Source organism: Macaca fascicularis, chromosome 18 (genome assembly GCF_037993035.2).
Source record: "Macaca fascicularis isolate 582-1 chromosome 18, T2T-MFA8v1.1".
NCBI lineage: Eukaryota > Metazoa > Chordata > Mammalia > Primates > Cercopithecidae > Macaca > Macaca fascicularis.
Window position 1 is genome coordinate 73,746,589 of NC_088392.1, and position 17,612 is coordinate 73,764,200.

At 38.9% G+C, this 17,612-nt stretch overlaps 1 long non-coding RNA gene across 1 annotated transcript; it reads right to left on the reverse strand.

The window, feature by feature from the left end:
• Positions 1-617: 617 nt before the first annotated feature.
• Positions 618-17,612, reverse strand: LOC123569966 (uncharacterized). Its single transcript, XR_010582933.2, has 4 exons — positions 16,537-17,612; positions 4,625-4,749; positions 1,943-1,990; positions 618-756 (listed from the first exon to the last, which is right to left on the reverse strand). It is a non-coding gene; the product is annotated as an uncharacterized lncRNA (long non-coding RNA).

A 17,612-nucleotide genomic window follows, 5' to 3' on the forward strand; every position in this document is an offset into this window, starting at 1 on the left:
TTATGCCACTAGTCATCTGAAGTGGGAACCGTGAGACACAGGCAGTGAGAAATTAACAGTGTGTGAGGAAGACAGGATATAATCAGATTCATGTTTTAGGGAAATTATTGTATCAAACATGTCAAAAAGAAAGATAAAACTGGAAACAGTCTAGAGAATGGATTTCACAGGGTATAAACTAAAGACAGATCAGTTGACAAAACAAACTTAATAGTCCAAAGGAAAGAAGATGAAAGACTAGGGCAGGACAAAGAAATATGATACATTTGAGAGGAAATTTTGAAATGAAAATACGGACCTTTTAACAAAAATATTATAGATTCTGAATGATATTTTTTGTTTTAATCAATACCTCTGAATGCCAAACTAAAATGATATTTGAGTTACAAATAATAATAACACTTCCAAAACTATTTTGCATACAACTTAACTTCGAGTGTCTCCTTAACGATTTTGAACCCCTTGTAAACTTGAACATTCAACCTAAAAATTCTCCCAGCACTTTGGGATTTACAGGCCAAGGCAAGTGAATCACTTGAGTTCAGGAGTTTGAGACCAGCCTGGCCAATATGATGAAACCCCATCTCTACGAAAAATACAAAAAAAAAAAAAAAATAGCCAGGTATGGTGGCAGTTACCTATAATTCCAGTCAGTTGGGAGACTGAGGTGGGAGAATCGCTTGAACCCAGGAGGTGGAGGTTGCAGTGAGCTGAGATCATGCCACTGTACTCCAGCCTGGGCGACAGAGTAAGATTCTGTTCAAACAAAACAAAACAAAACAAAACCAAGGAAAGAGCTAAAACCTATTTCTATTATTCACCAATCAGAAGATTTTGTTAGATGATCCTTTATCATTAATTTCCAAACTGACAATAATATTTAGACCAATTTATTTTAATTTTAGTCACTTTTCCCCCAAAATGCTTAGGAATATAGCAATAGCAGACTCCTTCCTAATATTGTAATGGCAAATTACTGCCTTATTCTCTTTCAAGGATATGTATCAATTTCACTTTTCCAGAAATATCTTTTAGGATAAAATGGTATTAGATTAGTTTTGAACATAATTTAATGATTCCAAATGGAATTATTTATATAAAACTCTATCTCAGAGAAATATAATTTTGACAATATGTGGGAAAGAACACTAGAATAAGAGCAAAAAAATACTTAGTTCTAGATGTGTCAGTGACTATGTGAGAAATATAAACTGTCTAGGTTTGTGGTTTCCTCTTTATTGGGTAAGAGTTTAGATTGGTTTATTTCTAAAGGTTTTTCCAAAAATAACAGTATTTAGATGATGTTCAAATATAGTATATGATATTTTGCTTACATTTTGTGCTTAATTGTATAACACAGCACTTAAATATTTCACAGAAAACTTAGTTTTTTATTAAAAAATGAAACATGCTTACTATGAACAATTTTCTTATATTTTATACTTCCTATATAAAATAAAGGAAAATGAAGAGAAAAAAAATATTATCACTCCTCTCCATCTCTTAGGTGCTGAGGAACTTGCCAGTATGATTAAAGTTGTAGTTCTCTCACCTCCCCTTGCAAATTCAATAAACTAATCTGACCATCCTTAAGAACTAATTGCCAAATTCTGTCACACTTTGTTCTTTCATTTGATAAAGATTCTTTGCTTGGCCAAACTTCAGTCATGTTGCTGAACCTTCTTCTAGGTCCATCTGTGTACTTCCGTGTAACAACCCAGTTTTAGCAAGAACATTGCTCAGTCAGTTTAGCAAACATCCCCCATCCTCTTTATTTGATCACCTTCACTATCTGATTGATAAATATAGCTCTGTTACAGCAGCATAAAACAGACTAAGACAATAAATATATAATTGAGTTTCTCATTGTGTTAGTTTGTTTTGAGCTGCTATGAGAGAATACCACAGACTAATTTTTAAATAATAGAGATTTATTTCTTACTGTTCTGGAGTCTGGGAAGTCCAAGACCCAGAGGCATCTGGTGAGGGTCTTCTTGCCATGTTGTCCCATAGCAGAAAGCAGAAGGGCAAAAGAGAACAAGAGGGGGGTAAAACTCATTTTTATAACAAACCCACTCAGACGACAACTAATCTATTCCCACAATAATGATATGAATCTACTCATGAAGGCAGAGCTCTCATGACCAAATCACATCTTAAAATTCCCACCTCCCAACACTGTTGCATTGGGAGTTAAATTTCCAACACATGGGCTTTGAGAGACACATTCGAATCACAGCATTCATCTTTTACCATCTCTGAGGTGATGTTCCGTCATCCTGGCCTGTCTTCAGCAAGAATCCTGCTCGGTTGGTGTAGCCAGAATCTCCCTTGTTTCTGATGTTTCCTCTCAGTAATTTTCTCCTGCTTTCTTTCCACCAACCCTCCCTGCTCCTTGGCTATAAATTCCCACTTGCTCATGGTTTACGTGGTTGTGAGCCCAGTTTTATACTGAGGTCTCTTTCCCCGTATTGCAATAGTCTTGAATAAAAGATATTTTTAACACTTTTACTACTGTCCAGCTTTGCCTTTTCTTTGACATGTTAAGGCTTATCAGACAGAACTATCTGTATTTCTGTCTTCCTAAACTCCTAAGACTGAATACCCTAAAGAGCGCCCCCTACTGGCCTGGTTTGCCTATCTCTGACCCATGCATGAACACAGGAGATTTATATCAAGAGCCTCTTAACAGCCCAGCCACCAAGTTTCTAATTCCTTATCTCTGAGTTGGTCTTTAAGACCAGACTCATTGTTCCATTTATCTGATTACCCTGCTTATTTCCCAAATCAACCTCTCAGACTAAGTCTTCTTTCTGTTGTGAGACAATGAGTTCTGGTTAAATACATGGATAATTGACAGATTCCTTCCTGATGCTGGTGAAGAGAAGTTAGTGTTGTTGACTTTTGTCAGGACTACACTACATACATTATTTCCTTGACTACAGCAAATAAGTACTGTAGGAAAATCTGTTAACATGAACATCAATCACATGAACATCTATCAAAACTATAAAAACCTAAATTTAAAACTCATATCCTTCATTACTAATGGTTTAACTATCAATTTCATATTTAGATTATGATTTAATCTCAGTTCCTCAGGAGAAATATAACTCTCATGCTTAAAGGGACTAAATACACACACACACACACACACACACACACAAACATGCACACTTCCTTTTAACACACTTATGTGGGCCTAAAAGAATATACTTGCAAGCAATATGGTATAATAAAGGCTAATGTTAGCAGTAATAACAGCTGAGAATTGAACAGTTTGTCACTGGGACACCAAAATATGCCACCCTAAAATATGTTTCTTTGGCATATTTCAGTATGGTTATTTAAAGGGGCTGCAGACACAGGAGTAGCTCTGAAAAGCTGTCCTTTTGTGGAGGAGATTTGCATCTGTAGAGGAAATCTATATTAGTGAAGTAAACAGCAGATGCAAACAGGCTTTCTTGAGGGCCTCCTTATCTGCCTTACCCAAATCTAGGAAACATTGACTCACAGGAAAAGGAGACTAAAGTCCTGACACTTTTACAGAATTGACAGAGAAACTAGTACCATAGGCTACCACCTATTCTTTCAAGGGCTGCTACATGCTAGTCTTTATCTGTACAACAAGACAGCCTTTGTTCGACACACCTTTCTTCCCCTACACCTCCCATAGCCTGTCACCATCTCCACCAAGGAGTTCCAAGCCTCTATTCTTTTCTGTATGGTATAAAAACTTCAATCATGTGGCCCCTTTTTGGAGTGTCATATTTCATGTGGCTTCTGTGCATATATGCAGATTACTAAATTAGTCCTCCTAATCTGTCTGTTGCCAGTTTATTTCAGCAGACTTAATGACTCAAACCCTCAGAGAGGGAGGGAGAAATCCCTTGGCCCCTACATCACCATTATAATGGTTTTAATTCATAGAGAGGCAAATTCAGAACAAAGAACCCTTAAGACTACAAATCACAAATTTTACTGTGGCAACTCATTGTGCAAAAACTAAGTAGCAGCAGGATCAGACCATGTTCTGGACTCCCACAGTAATCATGTCTGCTTCTTTCATGGCAGTTATCTTTTTGCCTTGTTAAATAGTAATTTTTGTCTGAATTAGTAGTTATATACTTTTTCTCCCTTTGTATATTACTTATTGAGAGCAAAGAACAACCCAACTTTGTATCCACTGTGCCCCTGCCCTCCCAGCCTAGTTTAGAGTTCAGATTGTTAGCTTGATGGCTGAATGCTCCATTGAGCAATGGAAGGAGAGCCAGGGGATACAAGTGCAGCAGTAAATGTAAATACACGTATCTGTTACGCATGGATATGTGTTATTTTTACATTAGTTCTTACAAGTTTCTTCCTAGTTCATATGAAAGTGTTTCTTATTCAAGTATCTAAGTATTATACAACCCCTTTATAAAACTTTAAAAAAAGTCATCATCTATCCCTGATGCTAATTTCAATACTTTTTATTAGACTGTTACTCAGAACTTGGGGCAAAGCAAGATGGCAGAATAGAAGGCTCCACTGATCATCTCCACTGCAATGATGCCCTTTTAACTAGTTACACCCAAAAAAGCACCTTCATAAGAACCAAACATCAGGTGAGCACTCACAGTACCTGATTTTAACATCATTTTGCTAAAAGAGGCACTGAAGACCTAGGAAAGCCAGTCTTGAATTGCCAAAGCCATCTTCCCCCATCCTCCAGCAGCAGCGGTGTGGTATAGAGAGCATTTCTGTGCACTGGGGAGAGAGAGAGAGAGAGCAGCAGTTGTTACGCATTGAACTCAGAGCTGCCCTATTAGATCTGAAAACAAAACTGAACAAAATTTAGCTGACGCCCACCCACAGAGGGAGCATTTAAACCAGGCCTAGCCAGAGGGGAATTGCTGATCCCAATGGTCTCTAAACTTGAGTTCCTGCAAGCCTCCCCACCACAGGCTAAGGTTCTCTGGGGCCTTAAATATACTTGAAAGGCAATGTAGGCCACAAGAACTGCAACACCTATCCAAATCCTAGTGTTGAACTGAGCCCAGAAACAGTGCACTAGGAGGGCTACTGAGACACCAGGCCGGGTGGCTAAGAGAGTGCTGCTATCACCACTCCTCTAACCCAGGCCACACAGCTCACAGTCACAAAAGAGACCCCTACCCTCCACTTGAGGAGATAAGGAAGGACTTTGTCTTGCATCTTGGATACCAGCTCAGTAGAGCGGAAAAGGGAACTGATCAGAGTTCGGTTCCAGGCTCTAGCTCTGGGTGGCATTTCTAGATATACCCTGGGACAGAAGGGAACTCCTTGCCTTGAAGGGAAGGACCCAGTCCTGTCAGGATTCATCACTTGCTAACTGAAGACGACTCTTGAAGTTCCTAATTCCAGGACTTGGTTCTTGAATGGCATTTCTGGACCTGCCCTGGGTCAGATGGGAGCCCGTTACCCTGAAAGGTGAGTCCCAGGCCAGACAGCATTCACTACAAGCTGGCTGAGGAGCTCTTGGGCCTGAAGGGAACATTGATAGTAGTGTGGCAATACTCCCCATGGGCCTGTGGCAGCAGTGGCCACAGGGTGAGGCTCCTCTGCCTTTGGGAAAAGAACAGTGGGAAGGACTGTGTCTTGTGATTTGAGTGCCAGCTCAGCCACAGTAGAGTAGAACACCAGGTAGATTTCTAAGGTTTTTGACTCTAGTCTCTGGTTTCTGGACAGCACCTCTGGACCTACTCAGGGCCTGGGGACTTCTACTCTGAAGAGAAGAACACAGGCCTGGTTGGCTTTGCCACCTGCTGATTATAGAGCCCAATGGCCTGGAGTGAATATAGGCCATAGCCAGGGAGTTGTCACAGCAGGCCTTGGGTGAGACCCAGTGTGTGCCGGCTTCAAGACTGACCTACCACAGTCCTACTAGTCGTGGCTACAGGAGTGCTTGTGTCACTCCACCTCTAGCCCCAAGTGACTCAGAACAGAGAGACTCCATTTGGGAGAAGGTAAGGGAAGAGAACAAAAGTCTCTGCCTGGTACTCCAGGGAATCCTTCTATATCTTGTCCAAGACCGTCAAGGTGGGATCTCTATGTGTCTGCAGGAACCACAGCATTGCTGGGCTTGGAATGCCTCCTAAAAGAGATACAACTTAGATCACAGCACCCAAGTCCTTCTGAATACCTAGAAAGCCTTCTCAAGAAGGACAGGTACAAAAAAGTCCAGGCTGAGAATACTACAATAAATACCCAACTTTTCAATGCCCAGATACAAATGAACATCTGCAAGTATCAAGACCATTCAGGAAAACATGACCTCCCCAAATGAAGTAAAATAAGACATGAGGGGCAAGTCCTGGAGAAATATAGATATATGATCTTTCAGGCAGAGAATTCAAAATAGCTGTTTTGAGGAAACTCAAAAGAAATTCAGATAATATAGAGAAGCAATTCAGAATTCAATCATACAAACTAAACAGAGAGATTGAAATTACTGAAAAGAATCAAGCAGAAATTCTGAAGCTGAAAAGTGTAACTGCCATACTGAAGAATGCATCAGTCTTTAAATTGCAGAATTAATCAACCAGAAGAAACAATTAGTGAGTTTGAAGATAGACAATTTGAAAATATAGTCAGAGGAGACAAAAGAAACAAGAATAAAGAATTTTAAAAAAAGCATGCCTACAAGATCAAGAAAATAGCCTCAAAGAGGCAAATCTAAGGGTTGTTCACTTTAAAGAGGAGGTAGAGAAAGAGATAGGGGTAGAAAGTTTATTAAAGGGATAATAACAAAGAGCTCCCCAAACCTAGAGGAAGATATCAATATTGAAGTACCAAAAGGTTATAGAACACCAAGCAAATTTAACCCAAGGAAGACTACCTTAAGGCATTTAATAATCAAACTCCAAAAGGTGAAAGATAAAGAAAGGCTCTTAAGAGTAGCAAGAGTAAAGAAATAAATAACATACAATGGAGCTCCAATATGTCTGGCAGAAGATTTTCAGTTGAAACATTATAGGCCAGGTGGGAGTGATATGACTTTAAATATGCCATACTTTAAATATATACTATTCTAGGGTACAAAAAGTTATCCTAAAATAGTATATCTGGTGAAAATATCCTTTAAGCATGAAGGAGAAATAAAGACTTCCCAGAATACAGAGGACAAGATGACTGACTAGACGCAGACTAGTGGAACAACTTCCATGGAGGGGCTGAGACAACTGGCATGCTTTTAACAGATCTTCAGAGGGAAGACACTGAGGGTAGATGGAGGAAAGACAGAGAAGCTGGGTGAAGGGAGAGAAAGCTGGGAACCCACACACTGGGACTCTTTTCTGAACCACAATAGCTCTGGGGAAATTGGTGAGATAAACTGGCAAGGAGCAACCTGCTCTTGCCACATGTCTATGGGATCCTGGCAGGAGGGGACCCCTTCTGCCACCATGGACACTTGAGGTGTCAGAGACAGCTGCTTAGGGAAGTGGTTGGAGCAGCAAGTCGGCTGATGTGGAATCCAGAGAGTTTGGTATGGGAGTATATGTAGTGGAGCATGGCCAGGGATGGCCATCCTCTTAGGTTTGATTTGTTTCCACAAGAGACTTTAGCCCTAGGTGAACTGTCAGACCTAATCTCTGCATGGTGGTCTTGCACATCAGATGGGGCTTGCCCAACCTGAGCACTCAGTGGTCTGCTGGATTCTCCTGGGTCCCCAGCCTGGCCACACCTGCTTACAGGACAGTTTTGGGTCCCTGGGGGCCCACACCATAGCTTCTGCACCAGAGGACCATGCCTGACCAGTGCAGAGGTCCATCTAGGCAGCTACTACAGCCCTGCAACAGCCCACATGCTCCCCCCTCATACTGCAGCTTCCTTTAGACTCACAGCAACTCCCCACATCACTTTTCTGGTGCATGTCTGTACAGGCAGGTTTTGCTTTACTTGCCCTGCCAGCATATGGGAATTCAGTCTGCCTCCCTCTCCCTGCCAACGACCACTGCAGATGGATCCTTGCAGGCACAGGGCCAGTAAGCCCCACTACCACCAGCACCCTGCCTTTGCACTAACACAACACAAAGAACAGTGAATCTTCCCACACCCTAAGTGATCATTCCTGCTTACAGGGCACAGAGAAGACACCCAGACCTGTGCTGGCCAGCCCCCGACCCCTAAACCAACACTACCTCCAGTACAACTGTGCACACTGTCTCCAGCAGGACCCCCCACCAGCTGCATTGCCTCCACCACTGTGGTGAATGCCCATAGTGAGGAAGGAACCCCTGCATCCACTAGCACTCTGCTGAAGCTGCCACACCTTGGCTCTCCCAGCACAGTGGACTCCAAACCTCGAGGAGCCAGAATACAAAGTCAAGGCCTAATACAAGTCCCCCAGAGTTAGAGCATGCAGTCTGAGAGTTGGGAACTCCCAGAAATGAAACCAGTCAGCTGAATCCACTTTATACCACAAACATTCAAGGTCATCACAGAGGATAAAATAAAAAAAGACATCCAAAAGTCAGCAACCTCAAAGATTGAAGGTAGAGAAGCCCACAAAATGAGAAAGAATCAGCACAAGAACACTGAAAATTCAAAAAGCCACCGTGCCTTCTTTTCTCCAAATGACCATATCACCTCTTCAGCAAGAGTTTGGAACTAGGCTGAGATGGCCAAAATGACAGCAATAGAATGCAGAATATGGATGGGAATGAATATCATTGAGCTACAGGAGTACATTGAAACCCAATACAAGGAAGCTAACAATTAGGATAAAACAATGCAGGAGCTGACAGACAAAATAGCCAGTATAGAAAATAACTGAACTGATAGACCTAAAAAAAAAAAAAAAAAACACTAAAAGAATTTTATAATGCAAGCACAAGTATTAATAACAGAATAGACCAAGTAGGGGAAAGAATCTCAGAGCTTAAAGACTATCTTCCTGAGATAAGACAAGCAGGCAAAAATAGAGAGAAAAGAATGAAAAAGAATGAATAAACCTCCAAGAAATATGGGATTATATATAGAGACCAAATCTACAATTGATTGATTTCCCTGAAAGAGATGGGAAAAATAGAACCAAGCGGAAAACATATTTCAGGATATCATCCAGGAGAACTTCCCCAGCCTAGCTAGAAAGGCTAACATTCAAATTCAGGAAATGTAGAGAACCCCAGTGAGATACTTCACAAGAAGATCATCCCCAAGACACATAACCGTCAGATTCTCCAAGGTCAAAATGAAAGGAAAACTCTTAAAGGCAGCTCTAGAGAGAAAGGTCAGATCACCTACAAAGAGAATCCTATTACACTAACAATGGAATTCTCAGCTGAAACCCTTTTAAGCCAGAAGAGACTGGGAGCCAGTATTCAAAATTCTTTTTAAAGAAAGAAATTCCAAACCAAAATTTTATATACAGCCAAACTAAGATTCATAAGTGAAAGAAAAAGAAGATCCTTTCCACACAAGCAAATGCTGAGGGAATTTGTTAGTATCAGATGTGCCTTACAAGAGCTCCTGAAAGAAGCACTAAATATGGAAAGACCATTACCAGCCACTACAAAAACACTAAAGTACACAGACCAGTGACATTATAAAGCAACCACATAAACAAGCCTTCAGAATAACCAGCTAACATCATTATGACGGGATCAAATCCGCACATATCAGTATTAACCTTAAATGTAAATGGGTTAAATGCCCCAATTAAAAGACATAGAGTGGCCAATTGGATAAAGAACCCAGACCCATTAGTATGCTGTCTTCAAGAGACCCATCTCACATGCAATGACACGTAGGCTCAAAATAAAGGGATGAAGAAAAATTTACCAAGCAAATGGAAAATGGAAGAGCAAGGGTTGCAGTCCTGGTTCTTAACAAAACAGACTTTAAACCAACAACGATCAAAAAAGACAAAGAAAGACAGTACATAATGGTAAAGCATTCAATTCAAAAAGAAAATCGAACTAGCCTAAATATACATCCACCCCAACACAGGAGCACCCAAATTCATAAAGCAAGTTCTTAGAGACCTTGAAAGAGACTTAGATTTACACACAATAATAGTGGGAGATTTAAACACCCCACTGACACTATTAGACAGATCATCGAGACAGAAAATTAACAAAGATATTCAGGCCCTGAACACAGAACTGGATCAAAGGGACCTGATAGATATCTACAGAACTCTCTACCCAAAAACAACAGAACATACCTTCTTCTCATCATCATATAGCACATAGTCTAAAATAACTCACAATCAGTGGTAGAACACCCTGAGCAAATGAAAAGGATCTGAAATCATGAAAAGCTCTCAGACCACAGCACAATCAAGTTAGAACTCAATATTAAGAAATTCACTCAAAATCACACAACTACATGGAAATTGAAAAACCTGCTCCTGAATGACTTCTGGGTAAATAACGATATTAAGGCAGAAATTGAGTAGTTCTTTGAAACTAATGAGAACAAGATACAATATACCAGAATCTCTGGAACACAGCTAAGGCAGTGTTAAGAGGGACATTTATAGCACTAAATGGCCACATCAAAAAGTTAGAAATATGTCATATTAACCTAACATTACAACTAAAAGAACTAGAGAACCAAGAGTTAAAAAAAAAAACCCAAAGCCAGCAGAAGACAAGAAATGACCAAAATCAGAGCTGCATGAAAGAAGAAGACACATACAAAAAATCAAAAGATCAGTGAATCCAGAGGCTGGTTTTTTGAAAAAAATAATAAAATAGATCACTAGCTAGACTAATAAAGAAGAAAAGAGAAAATTCAAATAAACACAATCAGAAACAATAGCGGGATATGACCACTGACCCACAGAAATACAAACAACAATCAGAGAATATTATGAATATCTCTATGCACATAAACTAGAAAATCTAGACAAAATGGATACATTCCTGGACACATACACTTCTCAAGACCAAACCAGGAAGAAATTAAATCCCTGAACAGATCATAACAAGCTCTGAAATTGAGGCAGTAATAAAAGAGCCTACAAACCAAAACAAAACCCAGGATTTACAACTGAATTCTAACAGATGTACGGAGGCAATCTGGTATCATTCTTATTGGAACTAGTCTAAAAAATTAAGAAGGAGGGACTCCTCTCTAATTTATTCTATGAGATCAGCATTATCCTGATACTAAAACCTGGCAGAGATACAACAACAACAAAAAAAGAAAATTTCAGAGCAATATCATTGATGAACATTCTTGAAAAAAAAAAAACTCAACAAAATACTGGCAAACCACATGCAACAGCACATCAAAAAGCTCATCCACTTCAATCAAGTAGGCTTTATCCCTGGGATGCAGGGTTGGTTCAACATACACAAATCAATAAAGGTAATTCAACATATAAACAGAACTAAAGACAAAAAAAACACATGATTATCTCAATAGATGCAGAAAAAGCTTTTGATAAAATTCAACATTTTTCATGTTAAAAACTCTCAATAAACTGCATATTGAAGGCACATACCTCATATTAATAAGAGCCATATATGACCAATCCATAGCCAACATCATTGTGAATGGGCAACAGCTGGCAAAAGTTTTCAAGCATTCCCTTTGAAAACTGGCACAAGACAAGGATGCTCTCTCTCACCACTCCTATTCAACATAGAATTGGAATCCTGGCCAGGGAAATGAGGCACAATAAAGAAATAAAGGACATCAAAATAGGAAGAGAGAAAGTAAAAGTAACCATGTTTGCAGATGACATGATCCTATATATAGAAAACCCCCTAATCTCAGCCCAAAAGCTTATTAAGCTACTAAACTACTTCAGCAAAGTCTCGGGAAACAAAATCAGTGTGCAAAACTCACTAGCATTCCTATAAACCAACAACAGTCAAGCTGAGATCCAAATCAGGAACATAATCGCATTCACAATGACCACCAAAAGAATAAAATACCTACAAATACAGCTAAGTAGGGAGGTGAAAGATCTCTACAAGGAGAACTACAAAACACTGCTCAAATAAATCAGAGATGACACAAACAATTGGAAAAACATTACATGCTCATGGTTAGGAAGAAGCAATATCACTGAAATGGTCATACTGCCCAAAGTAATTTACAAATTCAATGCTATTCCTATTTAACTACCACTAAGATTCTTCACAGAACTAGAAAAAAAAACTATTTTAAAACTCGTATAGAACCATAAAAGAGCCCAAATATCCAAGAGCCCTAATAAAAAGAAAAAAAAAAAAAAAAGATGGAGGCATCATGCTACACAACTTCAAACCATATTATAGGGCTACAATAACCAAAACAACATGGTACTGGTACAAAAACAGACACATAGACCAATAGAACAGAATAGAGAACCCAGAAATAAGGCCATACACCTACAACTATCTGATCTTTGATGCAGCTGAAAAAAACAAGCAATGGGGAAGGGATTCCTTATTCAATAAATGGTGCTGGGATAACTGGCTAGCCATATGTAGAACATTGAAACTGTACCTCTTTCTTACACCATATATAAAAATTAAGTCAAGATAGAGTAAAGACTTAAAAGTAAAACCCAAACCTACAAAAAGCCTGGAAAACAACCTAGACAATACCATTCAGGACATAGACATCAGCAAACATTTCCTGATGAAGCAATTGCAACAAAAGCAAAAATTGACAAATGGGATATAATTAAAGAGTTTCTGCATAGCAAAAGAAACTAGCAACAAAGCAAACAGACAAACCTACAGAATGGAAGAAAACTTTTGCTGACTATGCATCTGACAAAGGTCTAATATCCAGCATCTACAAGGAACTTAAATTTACAAGAAAAAAAGAAACAACCCCATTTAAAAGTGGGCAAAGGACATGGAGAACTTTTCAAAAGAAGCATACTTGCAGCCAACAAACATATTTTTAAAAGCTCAGCATCACTGATCACTAGAGAAATGCACATCAAAACCACAATGAGATACCACCTCACACCAGTCAGAATGGCTATTATTAAAAAAAAAAAAAAAAAAAAAAAATGCTTACAAGGTTGTGGAGAAAAGGGAATGGTAATACACTGTTGATGGGAGTATAAGTTATGGCAAGTCGGTAAAGATGTAAAGACAGAAATATCACTCAACCCAGCAATCCCATTACTGAGAATATACCAAAAGAACTTTAAATTATTCTATTATAAAGGCACATGCATGTGTATGTTGATCACAGTGCTACTCACAATAGCAAAGACAAGGAATAAACCTAAATGCACATCAATGATAGAATGATAGACTGGATAAAGAAAATGTGGAACATATACACGATGGAATACTACGCAGTCATAAAAAAGAATGAGAGCATGTTCCTCACAATGATCTGGATGGAGCTAGAGGCCATTATCCTTAGCAAACTAACACAGAAACAGAAAATCAAATACTGCATATTCTCACTTATAAGTGGGAGCTAAATGATGAGAACATATGGACACCTAGAGGGGAACAACACACATTGGGGTCTCTCCGAAGGTAAAGGCTGGGAGAAGGGAGATAATCAGGAAAAATAACTAATGGATACTAGGCTTAATACCTGAGTGATGAAATAATCGGTATAACAAACCAAATAAGTTTACCTATGTAAGAAACATGCACATGTATCCCTGAACTTAAAGGCCTGCCAGGTGAGGAGGGGGAGAGTATTAGGGAAAAGAGCTGATGCATGCTAAGCTTAATACCTAGGTGATGGGTCGATAGGTACAGCAAACCACCATGACACACGTTTTCCTATGTAACAAACCTGCACATCCTGCACATGTACCCCAGAACTTAATAAAAAGACCTTTTCAAGAAAAAGAAAAAGTCGAGGGATTTTATCAACACCAGACCTGTCCTTCAAGAAATGTTAAAAGGAGTATTTCAACCAGAAAGAAAGAAATTAATGAACAATAAATAATCACCTGAAAGTACAAAATGTATTGGTACTAGCAAGTACACAGGAAATCATGGAGTATTATAGCATTGTAACTATGATGTGTAAAGTACTCTTATCCTAAGTAGAAAGGCTAAACAATGAACCAATCAAAAATAATAACTACAACAACTTTTCAAGATACAGTCAGTACAATAAGATATAAATAGAAACAAAAAAGATGTTTAAAAGCAGGGGGACAAAGTTATGGTATAGAGTTTTTACTAGTTTTCTTTTTGCTTGTTTGTTTATACAAATAGTGTTAAGTTGTTATCAGGTTAAGAGAATGAGTTATAAGATAGAATTTGCAAGCCTCGTTGTAACCTCAAACCAAAAAACATACAACAGGTACACAAAAAATAAAAAGCAAGAAACTAAATCATATCACCAGAGAAAATCACCTACACTAAAAGCAAGACAGAAAGGAAAAAAAGAAGGGAGAGAAACCCACAAAACAGCCAGAAAACAAATAACAAAATCGCAGGAGTAAGTTCTTTCTTATCAATAATAACATTGAATGTAAATGGACTAAACTCTCCAATCAAAAGATATAGAGTGGCGGAATGAATAAAAAACAAGACCCATTGATCTTCTGCCTACACAAAAAGACATTTCGCCTATAAGGAAACATATAGGCTGAAAACAAAGAGATGGAAAAAGATATTTCATGCTAATGGAAAGCAAAAAAGAGCAGGAATACCTATACTTACATCAGATAAAATAAATTTCAAGACAAACTATAAGAAGAGACAAAGAAAGTCACTATATAATGAAAAGGGGGTCAATACAGCAAGAGGATATAATGATAGTAAACATTTATGGACAAAACACTGGAGCACCCAGATATATAAAGCAAGTATTATTAGAGCTAAACAGAGAGAGAGACCCCCAATACAATAATAGCTAGAGATTTCAACACTTAAATTTCAGCATTGGACAGATCTTCCAGATGGAAAAGTCAACAAAGCAACACTGGACTTAATCTGCACTGTAGAAAAAAGGGACCTAATAGAGATTTACAGAACATTTCATCCAAAGGCTGAAGAATACATATTATTTTCCTCAGCACATTGATCATTCTCAAGGATAGACCATGTGTTAGGTCACAAAACAAGACTGAATACATTTTTTTAAAATTGAAGTACTGTCAAGGATCTTCTCTGAACACAATGGAATAAAGCAAGACACTAATAACAAGGGGAATTTTTAAAACTACAAATACATGAAAATTAAACAATATGTGTCTGAATGACCAGTAGGTCAAGGAAGAAATTAAGAGGAAAATTGAATATTTTTGTAAACAAATGATAATGGAAACAAAACATACCAAAACCTATGGGATACAGCAAAACAGTACTAAGAAGGATATAAGTGCCTGCATTAATAAATAAGAAAAACTTCAAATAAACAACCTAAAGATGCATCTTAAAGGACTCGAAAAACAAGAGGAAACCAAACCAAAATTAATAGAAGAAATAATAAAAGTTGAGCAGAAATAAGTAAAATGAAGAAAATAAAAAAGATCAACGAAACAAAAAGTTGATTTTTGAAAAGTTAAACAAAATTAATAAATTTTTAGCCAGACTAAAAAAAAGAAAGAAGATTCAAATAAACAAAATAAGAGGTGAAAAGGACTAAAACTGATACCACAGAAATTCAAAGAATCACTGATGGGTACATGAGCAACCATATGTCAATAAGTTGGAAAATGTAGAAGAAATGGAAGAATTCCTAGACATATACAACCTACCAACATTGAACCAGGAAGAAATCCAAAACCTGAACAGACCAATTACAAGTAAAAAGATTGAAGCCGTAAACAAAATCTCCCAGTGGAAAAAAGCTCAGGACCCAATGGCTTCACTGCTGAATTCTATGAAACATTTAAAGAACTAATACCAATCCTCTTGAAATTACTCTGACAAATAGAGGAGGAGGAAATACCTCCAAACATTGTATGAGCGAGGCCAGTATTACCATGATACCAAAACCAAACAAAACACAACAAAAAAAAAAGAAGAAGAAGAAGAAGAAGAAATAAAATTATAGGCCAATATATCTGATGAATATTGATAAAAAAAAAAATCCTCAACAAAATACCAGCAAACTAGATTCAACAATATGTGGAAAAAAAAAAAAAAATCATTCATCACGACCAAGTGCAATTTATCTTTAGAATGTGTATTAGTCTGTTTTCATGCTGCTGATAAAGACACACCCGAGACTGGGCAATTTATAAAAGAAAGAGTTTTATTGGACTTACAGTTCCACATGGATGGGGAGGCCTCACAATCTTGGCAAAAGGCGAGGAGGAGCAAGTCACATCTTACATAGATAGCAGCAAGCAAAAAGAGAGCTTGTGCATGGAAACTCCCATTTTTAAAACCATCAGATCTCATGAGACCCATTCACTATCATGAGAACAGCATGGGAAAGACCCACCCCCGTGATTCAATCATTTTCCACCAGGACCCTCCCACAAAACATGGGAACTATGGGAGCTACAAGATGAGATTTGGGTGGTGACACTGAGCCAAACCATATCATGCCACTCCTGACCCCTCTCAAATTTCATATCTTCACATTTCAAAACAAGTTATGCCTTCCCAACAGTCTCCAGAGTCTCACCTCATTTCAGCATTAACTCAAATTCTACAGTCCAAAGTCTCATCGAAGACAAGGCAAGTCCCTTCTGCCTATGAACCTGTAAATTCAAAAGCAAGTTAGTTACTTCTTAGATACAATGCGGGCACAGACATTGGGTAAATATAGCTGTTCCAAATGGGAGAAATTGGCTAAAACAAAAGGACTACAGACCCCATGCAAGTCTGAAATCCAGCAGGGCAGTCAAATCTTAAAGCTCCAAAATGATCCCCTTTGACTCCATGTCTCACATCCAGGTTACACTGATGCAAGAGGTGGGTTCCCATGGTTTTAGGCTGCTCCATCCCTGTGGCTTTGCAGGGTATAGCTCCCCTCTTGGCTGCTTTCATGGGCTGGCATTAAGTGTCTGCAGCTTTTCCAGGCACACAGTGCAAGCTGTAGGTGGATCTACCATTCTGGGGTCTGGAGGACGGTGGCCCTCTTCTCACAGCTCTATTAGGTGGCACCCCCATAGGGACTCCGTGTGGGGGCTCTGACTCCACATTTCCCTTCCACGCTGCCCTAGTAGAGGTTCACCATGAGGGCCCCACCCCTGCAGCAAACTTCTGCCCAGGCATCCAGGTGTTTCCATACATTCCAAATCTAGGCAGAAGTTCCCAAACTTCAATTATTGACTTCTGTGCACCTGTAGCCTCAACACCACATGGAAGCTGCCAAGGCTTGGGGCTTCCACCCTCTGAAGCAATAGCCCAAGCTGTATCTTGGCCCCTTTTAGTCATGGCTGGAACAGCTGGGACAGAGGGCACCAAGTCCCTAGACTGCACACAGCAGAGGGACCTTGGGCCCGGCCCAAAAAAACATTATTTTTCCTAGGTGTCTGGGTTTGTGGTGGGAGGGACTGCCGCAAATGTCTCTGACATGCCCTGGAGACATTTTCCCCATTGTCCTGGTGATTAACATTTGGCTTCTCATTACTTAGGCAAATTTATGCAGCCAGTTTGAATTTCTCCTCAGAAAATGGGATTTTCTTTTCTATCGCATTGTCAGGCTGCAAATTCTCTAAACTTTTATGCTCTGTTTCCCTTATAAAACTGAATGCC